Below are 12,596 nucleotides of genomic sequence, written 5' to 3'. Positions count from 1 at the left end.
GAGTTGTGGTTCAGTGGGTAGCATTCCCACCTCGGAGTTGGACGATTATGGGTCAAGCCCCACTCCAGACAGCTCCGGTGAGCGGAGATGAGAATTCTGGTCTCTGATTGACATCCAGCGGGGCATTGCCCAATGGGAGTGGTGTGACCTCCCTCATCATAGCTTGCCAGTTCTCCTCGTAGCAGGTTGTGAATCAGGCTAACGATCTGCCCACAGAAAAAGGGACTTTCTTCTGGAAACAACCCAAAGTACAATCTGCTGCAGGGTAAGGGGATGAAATGGGTTGCCTCATGTGGCACTAGGCATGGAGGGAGGAGGTAGTGGGTGAAGGGTGGGATATGGAGCTCAGGAACAATCTGTTCCCGATCTCTCTCAAACATTCCCAGCATCACAGCAGATCAGGAACCATCAGGCCCTGCAGAGCATTCAATCCTCTCTATCTGTCGTCACCCTCATCTCCCTCAGTCCTCCAGCAGTACGGAATAATCTTAGAGCTTTCTACACCTGGCATTGAGATGGTTGGTCCTCCATTCAGGGCAGATCGCCCGTCTCTTTATCCCTTCACATTCTGTCAGTGAATCAATGACTCAAATCACTTTCTTGAGATAACCTGGACCATAAACTGGAAACGCTATTGCTCAGGATTAATGGCCATTGTCCAATAATTTGACCATTTGTCTTCACTGGTTCAGTTTGAGCACGTGAAACTGACCGGGTCTGGACATTTAAAAAAAAATCATTCTTGGGATGTGGGCGTTGCTGGCAAGGCCGGCATTTATTGCCCATCCCTAGTTGCCCTTGAGAAGGTGGTGGTGAGCCGCCTTCTTGAACTGCTGCAGTCCGTGTGGTGAAGGTGCTCCCACAGTGCTGTTAGGGAGGGAGTTCCAGGATTTTGACCCAGTGACGATGAAGGATCGGCGATATATTTCCAAGTCAGGATGGTGTGTGACTTGGAGGGGAACCTGGAGGTGGTGGTGTTCCCATGCGCCTGCTGCCCTTGTCCTTCTAGGTGGAAGAGGTCGCGGGTTTGGGAGGTGCTGCCGAAGAAGCCGTGGTGAGTTGTTGCAGTGCATCCTGTAGATGGTACACACTGCAGCCACGGTGCGCCGGTGGTGGAGGGAGTGAATGTTTAAGGTGGTGGATGGGGTGCCAATCAAGCGGGCTGCTTTGTCCTGGATGGTGTCGAGCTTCTTGGGTGTTGCTGGAGCTGCACTCATCCAGGCAAGTGGAGAGTATTCCATCACACTCCTGACTTGTGCCTTGTAGATGGTGGAAAGGCTTTGGGGAGTCAGGAGGTGAGACACTCGCCGCAGAATACCCAGCCTCTGACCTGCACTTGTTGCCACTGTATTTATGTGGCTGGTCCAGTTAAGTTTCTGGTCAATGGTGACCCCCAGGATGTTGATGGTGGGGGTTTTGGCGATGGTAATGCCGTTGAATGTCAAGGGGGGGTGGTTAGGCTCTCGCTTGTTGGAGATAGTCATTGCCTGGCACTTCTGTGGCACGAATGTTACCTGCCCCTTATCAGCCCAAGACTGAATGTCATCCAGGTCTTGTTGCATGCAGGCATGGACTGCTTCATTATCTGAGGAGTTGTGAATGGCGCTGAACACTGAACATCAGCGAACATCCCCATTTCTGACCTCATGTTGGAGGGAAGGTCATTGATGAAGCAGCTGAAGATGGTTGGGCCTAGGACACTGCCCTGAGGAACTCCTGCCGCGATGTCCTGGGGCTGTGATGATTGACCTTCAACTACCACAACCACCTTCCTTTGTGCTAGGTACGACTCCAGCCAGTGGAGAGTTTTTCCCGATTCCCATTGACTTCAGTTTTACTAGGGCTCCTTGATGCCACACTCGGTCAAATGCTGCCTTGATGTCAAGGGCAGTCACTCTCACCTCACCTCTGGAATTCAGCTCCTTTGTCCATGTTTGGACCAAGGTTGTAATGAGGTCGGGAGCCGAGTGGTCTTGGCAGAACCTAAACTGGGCATCCGTGAGCAGGTGCCGCTTGATAGCGCTGTCGACGACACCTACCATCACTTTGCTGATGATTGAGAGTAGACTGATGGGGCGGTAATTGTCCAGATTAGATTTGTCCTGCTTTTTGTGGACAGGACGTACCTGGGCAGTTTTCCACATTGTCGGCTAGATGCTAGTGTTGTAGCTGTACTGGAACAGCTTAGAGGCGCGGCTAGTTCTGGAGCACAAGTCTTCAGCAGGATAGCCAGGATGTTGTCGGGACCCACAGCCTTTGCTGTATCCAGTGTGCTCAGCCATTTCTTGATATCACGTGGAGTGAATCGAATTGGCTGAAGACTGGCTTCTGTGATGGTGGGGACCTCAGGAGGAGGCCGATATGGATCATCCACTCAGCACTTCTGGCTGAAGGTGGTTGCAAACACTTGTGTCCTTCAGGACTTGGCCAGCAATGGTGCTACCGAGCCTCTCTACAGCCCAGTGACATTACCAATATGCCACCGTTCCCTTGGGCGACGTTCTGGTGGGAAGGGTCTGTGTGTTTGCTTCAATTCTCCTCTCACTGATCTAACATTGCTCGGCGATTTTTTAAATATGACGAACGCGAGGAACAAATCCCACACCAGCAATCCCCAGGGACAGGATCCCTTCCTCTCTGCAGCTCACAGACCACAAGCCCGACCACCGCCTCCTGATTCAATGTGAATGGCGAGGACTCAGTAACTGGGAATATCAGCTCCCGGTCCCCGAGACTCTCAGTCTCCTCTTGAAGAAACGAGTTACTTTTTGACACGAGTTTGCTCCAGGCGGTTTGCAGAGAATGGGTTAATGTTAAAAGGGAGTTTTCGAAACCAAAGTTTTTTGGAAAACTTTTTGCCCCGTTTATTTCCCCAAACACTGCAGAGGTGGAAAGATCTGTGACCCAACCTGTCTCTGCCTCTCTCGGGATAAGTCACCCCGGTGAAAACAAGCCCCAACCCTTCCTCTTCAGCGGGCAGCTCCGCTTTAAATCCTCCATTAGTTATAAAACGCAGCGCTCGAATCACAAAACACTTCAACACAATGGGCACAGGGCGCGTATAAAGGGGACATTCACCTGATCTCTCTGAGTGTCTCAATCTTTTTGGAACTTGCTCCTGATGAATCCACCTTTTTCAGATCCAAACCACAGAACGAGTCGGTCGGGGTGAATCAATCGGGTGCCTGGCACGACAGTCCTTAACAGTTTCTCCCTGTCACATACAGGAAAATCACCTCCTGCAGACCAAAGATCATCCCGAGCAAGGAGCTGTAGGTGAAACTCCGCCACAGGTGAACCAGGCACAGGAGGTGTCTGACTGGGGCACCTGATCCACACTGAGATTCGTCTCACAGTCAGCAACATCCAGTCAAAGGAGGGCAGATTTACAGGCTGACGTTTGACAGGACAGATCCCCTCCCCTCCTCTCTCTGGCTGAGCCACCTGAGCCCAGACAGGTAAAAGGTGTTGCAATTGGCCCCAGCACCCTTGGGCAGAGAGAGAGAGAGAGAGAGAGAGAATCAGCCAGGGTTCTCACTCCTGAAGGCGGTGGCGAGACTCCTGCTGTGGAGGGCAGGGGCAGGATATCACCCATCTCCGAGCTGCGAGGCCTTCCGCTGCCGAATAGCCCACTCTTTAGCCCCCCACCCACCCACAAAGTGTGGGCCAATTGAACCAGTTGAGGGGAGAGCGATCTGCAACTCGCAAGGAGCTGGCGAGGAATAAGAGACAACTGACAAAGGGTAGTGAGGGTGAAAAGTTGTCGGATAAAACCTGGATAAATAGGGACAGAATGGATGAATGCAGAAAGTGTAGGGGGAACATGGGGAGACATCAAAACATTGAACTTAAAGCTGCAACAAGACAATAGGGCAGCTGTTAAAAAATGAAAGGAGTGGGAAGTATGAAAAGGAGATTGTAAAGTTACAGATAAACACATTTTTCTTAAAGTAACACTGGATTCTGATCTACTCACATGGGTTTCCTGCAGCAGGTAGGGGCCCAGGCTATTCCCCAGCTCTTGGGAGAATTGGTGTGCGAGAGTCGAGGGGAACTAACTTGATAGAACTCTGGGACAAAAAAACAGACTCGAAACGGCCAATCCCAGAAGGCGAGTTATTTCTTTCGAACGGGTGGTGCTGAACAATCAGAATGCAAATCCGCCCGCTCTCTCTCTGAAAGCTAGTCCTGTTGCTAAGGCACTGGAATGTTGCAGCCCATTCTCTCTCTCCCCTTCAGTCAAACGCACTGAACTGACTCTTCCTAGTGTGCAAGCTAAAGGCTTTCTATTTTCAGACTCTGTGAATTGTATCTGGCAGGTTAACTTTGCCCGGGGGGCGACCAGAGCTTCACATTGCAAAATTAAAACAAAATCTCAGGACTTTTACCAGAATGGTACCAGGGATGAGGGACTTCAGTGATGTGGAGAGACTGGAGAAGCTGGGGTTGTTCTCCTTAGAGCAGAGAAGGTTAAAGGGAGATTCAATAGAGGTGTTCAAAATCATGAGGGGTTTTGATGGAGTAAATAAGGAGAAACTGTTTCCAGTGGCAGGAGGGTCGGTAACCAGAGGACACAGATTTAATGTAATTGGCAAAAGAACCAGAGGGGAGATGAGGAGAATGTTTTTTACGCAGCGAGTTGTGATCTGGAACGCGCTGCCTGAAAGGGCGGTGGAAGCAGATTCAATAGTAATTTTCAAAAGGGAATTGGATAAATATTTGAAAAGGAAATATTTGTAGGGCTTTGGGGAAAGACCAGGGGGGAGTGGGATTAAAGAGAGGGGAGTTGAGGAGAACGTTTTTCACCCAGAGGGTGGTGGGGGTCTGGAACTCACTGCCTGAAAGGGTGGTCGAGGCAGAAACCCTCATCACATTTAAAAAGTACTTGGGTATTCACTTGAAGTGCCGTAACCTACAGGGCTACGGACCAAGAGCTGGAAAGTGGGATTAGGCTGGAGAGCTCTTTTTCGGCCGGCACAGGCACGATGGGCCGAATGGCCTCCATCTGTACTGTAAACATCTATGATTGTATGAATTGGACAGTAGGGGGAGGCCCCAAGTCCATGCACCTAGCCTGCAGTTATTAAAGCCAGGCTGCACCTCTTAAAGGGGAGGTGCTTTCTGGCTGCAGCATAGAAACATAGAAACATAGAAGATAGGAGCAGGAGTAGGCCATTCAGCCCTTCGAGCCTGCTCCGCCATTCAATGTGATCATGGCTGATCATCCAAATTCAGTACCCTGTCCCTGCCTTTTCCCCATATCCCTTGATCCCTTTAGCCTCAAGAAATATATCCAACTCTTTCTTGAATATATTTAATGAACTGGCCTCCACCGCCCTCTGTGGCAGAGAATTCCACAGGTTCACCACTCTCTGGGTGAAGAAATTCCTCCTCATTTCAGTCCTAAATGGCTTACCCCTTATCCTTAGACTATGACCCCTGGTTCTGGACTCCCCGGCCATCAGAAACATCCTTCCTGCATCTAGTCTGTCCAGACCTGACAGAATTTTATAGGTTTCGATGAGATCCCCTCTCAATCTTCTAAACTCCAGTGAGTATAAGCCCAATTGACACAATCTCTCCTCATACGTCATTCCTGCCATCCCAGGTATCAGCCTGGTGAATCTTCGCTGCACTCCCTCCATGACAAGAACGTCCTTCCTCAGGTAAGGTGACCAAAACTGCACACAATACTCAAGGTGCGGTCTCACCAAGGCCCTGTACAACTGTAGCAAGACATCCTTGTTCCTGTACTCGAACCCTCTCGCTATGAAGGCCAACATACCATTTGCCTTCTTAACCGTCTGCTGCACCTGCATGCTTACCTTCAGCGACTGGTGCACAAGGACCCCCAGGTCTCTTTGCACTTCCCCTTCTCCCAATCTATTGCCATTCAAATAATAATCTGCCTTCCTGTTTTTGCCACCAAAGTGGATAACCTCACATTTATCCACATGATAGTGCATTTGCCATGTTTCTGCCCAATCACCCAACCTGTCCAAATCGTACTGGAGTTTCCCGACATCCTCCTCGCAGCTTACCCTCCTGCCCAGCTTTGTGTCGTCTACAAATTTGGAGATATTACATCCAATTCCCTCATCCAGATCATTAATATATATTGTGAACAGCTGGGGTCCTAGGATCGATCCTTGCGGTACCCCACTAGTCACTGCCTGCCACTCGGAAAACGACCCATTTATTCCAACTCTTTGTTTTCTGTCCGCCAACCAGTTCTCTATCCAAGTCAATACCTTGCCCCCAATCCCATGTGCCTTAATTTTGCACGCTAATCTCTTGTGTGGGACCTTATCGAAAGCCTTCTGAAAGTCCAAATACACCACATCCACTGGTTCTCCCTTATCTATTTTACCAGTTACATCCTCAAAAAATTCCAGTAGATTAGTCAAGCATGATTTACCTTTTGTAAATCCATGTTGATCCAGGTACAGGAAGTTGTTGTAGAGGAGTGTGACCCCTACAGGAAGAGTGAAGGTGGCGCAACCTGACAGAGAGTGGGCTCCCAGATTTTCGGATGCAGCACTCGAGGCCCTGGTGCAGGAGGTGGACAGAAGCAGAGATGTCCTCTATCCACAGGAGGCCCTCCAGACAGGTGCTGAGAAGGGAATGGGAGTAGATAGCCGTCGCTGTTAATGCCAGGAGTGGAGCCCCGAGGACCGGGGTGTAGTGCAGGATGAAGATTAATGGAATCACACGAGTGGTCAAGGTCACTGAATTCATCTTCAAATGCCATATCCCACAAACTGCACCACTAGCCTCACACACTGCTCAATTCACCACACCTTCATTATTCACCTACCAACAATCTCTATCAATTGTGACTCATACCTCAGATTCATAGCTCCATCTCCCCCTCACACACTTACCACGGCTGCAAGCCTCACAGCCACATCTCACAGCTTGCACACACTGCCAGTTATTCAACCCTGACAGCCACATCAACACAACACAGTGAACCACACTCTCTGACACACTCCCCTCTCTCTTGCAGAACAAGGAGGTGCACAACCAGAGGCCGCGGCAGCTAACCGGAGGGGGACAGGCCGCCTCCATTTCCGGACCCTGCTCAAGGAGACAGTGCTCGCTATAGAGTGGCTGTCACTGACACTGTGGTCATCGCTGGCGCTGAATCCATTGAAGATGTCGGTCTGCTGATACCTAATCCTCCTTCTCACATCCCACTTCCCCCTCATCTCACAATCTCTTCTGATTTACAAGCTACACATTGTGTAAGCATGCACCTTTTGCTTCCCCCCCCCACCCCCCCCAGCTCACTCCAACCGCACCCTTGTTCCTTTCTCATTTCAGAGACCCAAGAAATGCAACCTGGCCAGGCAAGAGGAAGAGGAAGAGGAAGAGGGGAGTGCTGAAGAAGAAGAAACACCATCACTCGATCTGACACTCGCAGCCACCAGCTCAGATACTGGCACTGCACGGAGTTTAGAGGGTAGTTTCGAGGCGGTATCTGCACGTGGTGAGACACCGGGCATGAGTGGGCTGCAGCCAGGGCAGGGGGAAAGGGTAGCGCAGGTGCCAGCTCCCCGGAGGGCGAGTTCTCACACGGGTTCTGCTGCAGAGGACTCAGATGAGGACTTCGATGAGGCGGCCCACAGAAGAACGCTCGAGGGTTTGCACAATGAAATGCTTGGCGCATTGGCCGGCCTGCCAGAAAGCCTGAGTGCAATGTCAGGGCGCATGGAGGAGTCTGGCACCAGCCTTACACAGGGCTTTGCACAGAGCTTGGGGGCCTATCCTTTCTAGCATGCAAGGGATGGGCAGATCCACTAATGCACTTGTGGACACAAAAGTCATGCAGTGCCAGCTGTGACTCAGTTGGTAGCACAGTCACCTCTGAGTCAGAAGGTCGTGGGTTCAAGTCCCACTCCGGAGACTTGAGCACTTAAAGCTAGGCTGGGTGTGAGTTAGGACACGGGGCAGTGAGCACAGGGGGTGATGGGTGAACGGGACTGGGTGCGAGTTAGGACACGGGGCAGTGAGCACAGGGGGCGATGGGTGAACGGGACTGGGTGCGAGTTAAGACACGGGGCAGTGAGCACAGGGGGTGATGGGTGAACGGGACTGGGTGCGAGTTAGGACACGGGGCAGTGAGCACAGGGGGTGATGGGTGAACGGGACTGGGTGTGAGTTAGGACACGGGGCAGTGAGCACAGGGGGTGGTGGGTGAACGGGACTAGGTGTGAGTTAGGACACGAGGCAGTGAGCACAGGGGGTGATGGGTGAACGGGACTGGGTGTGAGTTAGGACACGGGGCAGTGAGCACAGGGGGTGATGGGTGAACGGGGCTGGGTGTGAGTTAGGACACGGGGCAGTGAGCACAAGGGGTGATGGGTGAACGGGACTGGGTGTGAGTTAGGACACGGGGCAGTGAGCACAGGGGGTGATGGGTGAACGGGACTGGGTGTGAGTTAGGACACGGGGCAGTGAGCACAGGGGGTGATGGCTGAACGGGACTGGGTGTGAGTTAGGACACGGGGCAGTGAGCACAGGGGGTGATGGGTGAACGGGACTGGGTGTGAGTTAGGACACGGGGCAGTGAGCACAGGGGGTGATGGGTGAACGGGACTGGGTGTGAGTTAGGATACGGGGCAGTGAGCACAGGGGGTGATGGGTGAACGGGACTGGGTGTGAGTTAGGACACGGGGCAGTGAGCACAGGGGGTGATGGGTGAACGGGACTGGGTGTGAGTTAGGACACGGGGGCAGTGAGCACAGGGGGTGATGGCTGAACGGGACTGGGTGCGAGTTAGGACACGGGGCAGTGAGCACAGGGGGTGATGGGTGAACGGGACTGGATGTGAGTTAGGACACGGGGCAGTGAGCACAGGGGGTGATGGGTGAACTGGACTGGGTGTGAGTTAGGACACGGGGCAGTGAGCACAGGGGGTGATGGGTGAACGGGACTGGGTGTGAGTTAGGACACGGGGCAGTGAGCACAGGGGGTGATGGGTGAACGGGACTGGGTGTGAGTTAGGACACGGGGCAGTGAGCACAGGGGGTGATGGGTGAACGGGACTGGGTGTGAGTTAGGACACGGGGCAGTGAGCACAGGGGGTGATGGGTGAACGGGACTGGGTGTGAGTTGGACACGGGGCAGTGAGCACAGGGGGTGATGGGTGAACGGGACTGGGTGTGAGTTAGGATACGGGGCAGTGAGCACAGGGGGTGATGGGTGAACGGGACTGGGTGTGAGTTAGGACACGGGGCAGTGAGCACAGGGGGCGATGGGTGAACGGGACTGGGTGTGAGTTAGGACACGGGGCAGTGAGCACAGGGGGTGATGGGTGAACGGGACTGGGTGTGAGTTAGGACACGGGGCAGTGAGCACAGGGGGTGATGGGTGAACGGGACTGGGTGTGAGTTAGGACATGGGGCAGTGAGCATAGGGGGTGATGGGTGAATGGGACTGGGTGTGAGTTAGGACACGGGGCAATGAGCACAGGGGGTGATGGGTGAACGGGACTGGGTGTGAGTTAGGACACGGGGCAGTGAGCACAGGGGGTGATGGGTGAACGGGACTGGGTGTGAGTTAGGACACGGGGCAGTGAGCACAGGGGGTGATGGGTGAACGGGACTGGGTGTGAGTTAGGACACGGGGCAATGAGCACAGGGGGTGATGGGTGAACGGGACTGGGTGTGAGTTAGGACATGGGGCAGTGAGCACAGGGAGTGATGGGTGAACGGGACTGGGTGTGAGTTAGGACATGGGCCACTGAGCACAGGGGGTGATGGGTGAACGGGACTGGGTGTGAGTTAGGACATGGGGCAGTGAGCACAGGGGGTGATGGGTGAATGGGACTGGGTGTGAGTTAGGACACAGGGCAGTGAGCAGAGGGGGCGATGGGTGAACGGGACTGGGTGTGAGTTAGGACACGGGGCAGTGAGCACAGGGGGCGATGGGTGAACGGGACTGGGTGCGAGTTAGGACACGGGGCAGTGAGCACAGGGGGTGATGGGTGAACGGGACTGGGTGTGAGTTAGGACACGGGGCAGTGAGCACAGGGGGTGATGGGTGAACGGGACTGGGTGTGAGTTAGGACATGGGGCAGTGAGCACAATGGGTGATGGGTGAACGGGACTGGGTGTGAGTTAGGACATGGGGCAGTGAGCACAGGGGGTGATGGGTGAACGGGACTGGGTGTGAGTTAGGACACGGGGCAGTGAGCACAGGGGGTGATGGGTGAATAGGACTGGGTGTGAGTTAGGACACAGGGCAGTGAGTTTTCAATGCCTTTGTTACCTTTAGACTTGACTATTCCACCGCACTCCCGGCTGGCCTTCCATCCTCCATAATCTGGAGCTCATTTAAAACTCTCCTTAACACCGACCTCTTTGACCAAGCTTTTGGTCACCTGCCCTAATTTCTCATTATTGGCTCGGTGTCAAATCGGGTCTGATAATCGCTCCTGTGAAGCTCCTTGGGATGCTTTACTATGTTAAAGGCGCTATATGTTGTGTATATAATATGTGTGCTACTTTGAACCTATGGACAGGACTGCACTACTTGTAGGGCGTAGTGATACGCAGTACCACTCCTGGCCATAGGGGTATAAATAGTACTGTGGGTACTGATCTCCCCTCAGTTCCTGCCTGTGGGCATGAAGTAAAGACCTACGTATAGTCCCTACCTCCAACCAGTAAAGACCTGTTTGAGTTATACGTTTAAGTCTTTGTGTTAATTGTTCAATACAATACACATACTTAACACTATATAAATGCAAGTTGCAGTTGTTCTTGAGCTGAAGTGGGGAATCAGAGTTGTCCGTTCTCTCTCGGAGCGAGATTCTGGATAAATAAAGGGAAGCATTGTACAAACCGTCACATTGAGTGACGAGTTGGAACTGTTGGAAGTTAACGGAAGATTTTCATTATCCCTGTGTCTGTGATGTGGAAACAGACTCGGACCCACTGCAACAAGCCCAAACCAGAGTCACCTGCAGAAGAACAAGTCACATCAGGCCTGCGGTCAGAGCACAAGGGCAGGACTGCAGGGTTTGTGTGATAGAGATCATCCCGCCTGGGCCTCCAACCCTTCACTGAGCAATTCTATATTTAAAATGGTTATTATTATTTATTTATTTAGCGTATACCTCGATTTTAAAATTCTCATCCTTGTTTTCAAATCCCTCCATGGCCTCGCCCCTCCCTATCTCTGTAATCTCCTCCAGCCGCACAAGGGTGGTAGAGAGAAAGCGGGGAATTACAGACCGGTAAGCCTGACATCGGTAGTGGGGAAAATGCTAGAGTCCATTATAAAGGATGTAATAGCTGAGCACTTGGAAAACAGTGACAGGATTGGACAAAGTCAACATGGATTTACAAAAGGTAAATCATGCTTGACTAATCTACTGGAATTTTTTGAGGATGTAACTGGGAAAATAGATAAGGGAGAACCAGTAGATGTGGTGTATTTGGACTTTCAAAAGGCTTTCGATAAGGTCCCGCATAAGAGATTAGCGTGTAAAGTTAAGGCACATGGGATTGGGGGCAAGGTATTGACTTGGATAGAGAACTGGTTGGCGGACAGAAAGCAGAGAGTAGGAATTAACGGGTGTTACCGCCGAATTGGAGCCTGAACGGACCCAGTGATATACAGGGTCGACGTATACCCAACTTCGACTTATAGAGCAATAAACTCAGACTACTGCGGACCTTGCTGGAATGTGCGAGTACACTTTTATTTACAGAGCGCTCTGGGAGAAGTGCTATACACCCCCTTGGTGCAATCGCCAGCTTCTCCGCTTTACAATAGCAGCCGCGCTCCTTCTATACAATTTAAAAACAGGAAAGATACCATATTACATTAATTCCTTGGCCAATCTGGTACTTTAGCATCCTTTAACACTGACGAACCGGCCATTCCGGCCACGTCATCATACGTTTCTTCTCCTTCACCCATATTTCTGGGCAGGAGGTCGGTGTATTCTTCGACAGAAGCTACTGGCAGCACAGCTTTCACAGCAGTTTGACAGCACATTTTAATGATACTCAATGCACAGCACAGCAGTATACATATCACAACCATGATCAATATCATTTGCACTAGCCAAGCACCCCAGCCTGATCCTCCCAGTAACCAATCAAACCATCCGCCTCCAATATTGGATTGATGGAGCATAGAAACATAGAAACATAGAAGATAGGAGCAGGAGTAGGCCATTCGGCCCTTCGAGCCTGCTCCGCCATTCAATGTGATCATGGCTGATCATCCAAATTTAGTGCCCTGTCCCTGCCTTTTCCCCATATCCCTTGATCCCTTTAGCCTCAAGAAATATATCCAACTCTTTCTTGAATATATTTAATGAACTGGCCTCCACCGCCCTCTGTGGCAGAGAATTCCACAGGTTCACCACTCTCTGGGTGAAGAAATTCCTCCTCATTTCAGTCCTAAATGGCTTACCCCTTATCCTTAGACTATGACCCCTGGTTCTGGACTCCCCGGCCATCAGAAACATCCTTCCTGCATCTAGTCTGTCCAGACCTGACAGAATTTTATAGGTTTCGATGAGATCCCCTCTCAATCTTCTAAACTCCAATGAGTATAAGCCCAATCGACACAAT

General features: G+C 51.7%; 1 protein-coding gene across 3 annotated transcripts in view; it reads right to left on the bottom strand.

The window, feature by feature from the left end:
- The window catches only part of lamb2l (laminin, beta 2-like), a 401,500-nt gene extending 397,280 nt beyond the window's left edge, over window positions 1-4,220 (bottom strand). For 2 of the 3 annotated variants that reach the window (XR_015080088.1, XM_086002162.1), the window contains exon 1: window positions 3,977-4,220. The gene's annotated coding sequence lies outside the window, so the exon portion shown is untranslated. Of the gene's footprint in view, window positions 1-3,078; window positions 3,376-3,976 lie in introns of those variants that run through there. The other variant, XM_086002163.1, reaches the window with a different exon arrangement.
- Window positions 4,221-12,596: the final 8,376 nt, after the last annotated feature.

This window comes from Somniosus microcephalus, chromosome 11, assembly GCF_052327205.1.
Source record: "Somniosus microcephalus isolate GS21.2 chromosome 11, FLI_Smic_1.0, whole genome shotgun sequence".
NCBI lineage: Eukaryota > Metazoa > Chordata > Chondrichthyes > Squaliformes > Somniosidae > Somniosus > Somniosus microcephalus.
This window is presented reverse-complemented; position numbering and strand designations above follow the sequence as displayed.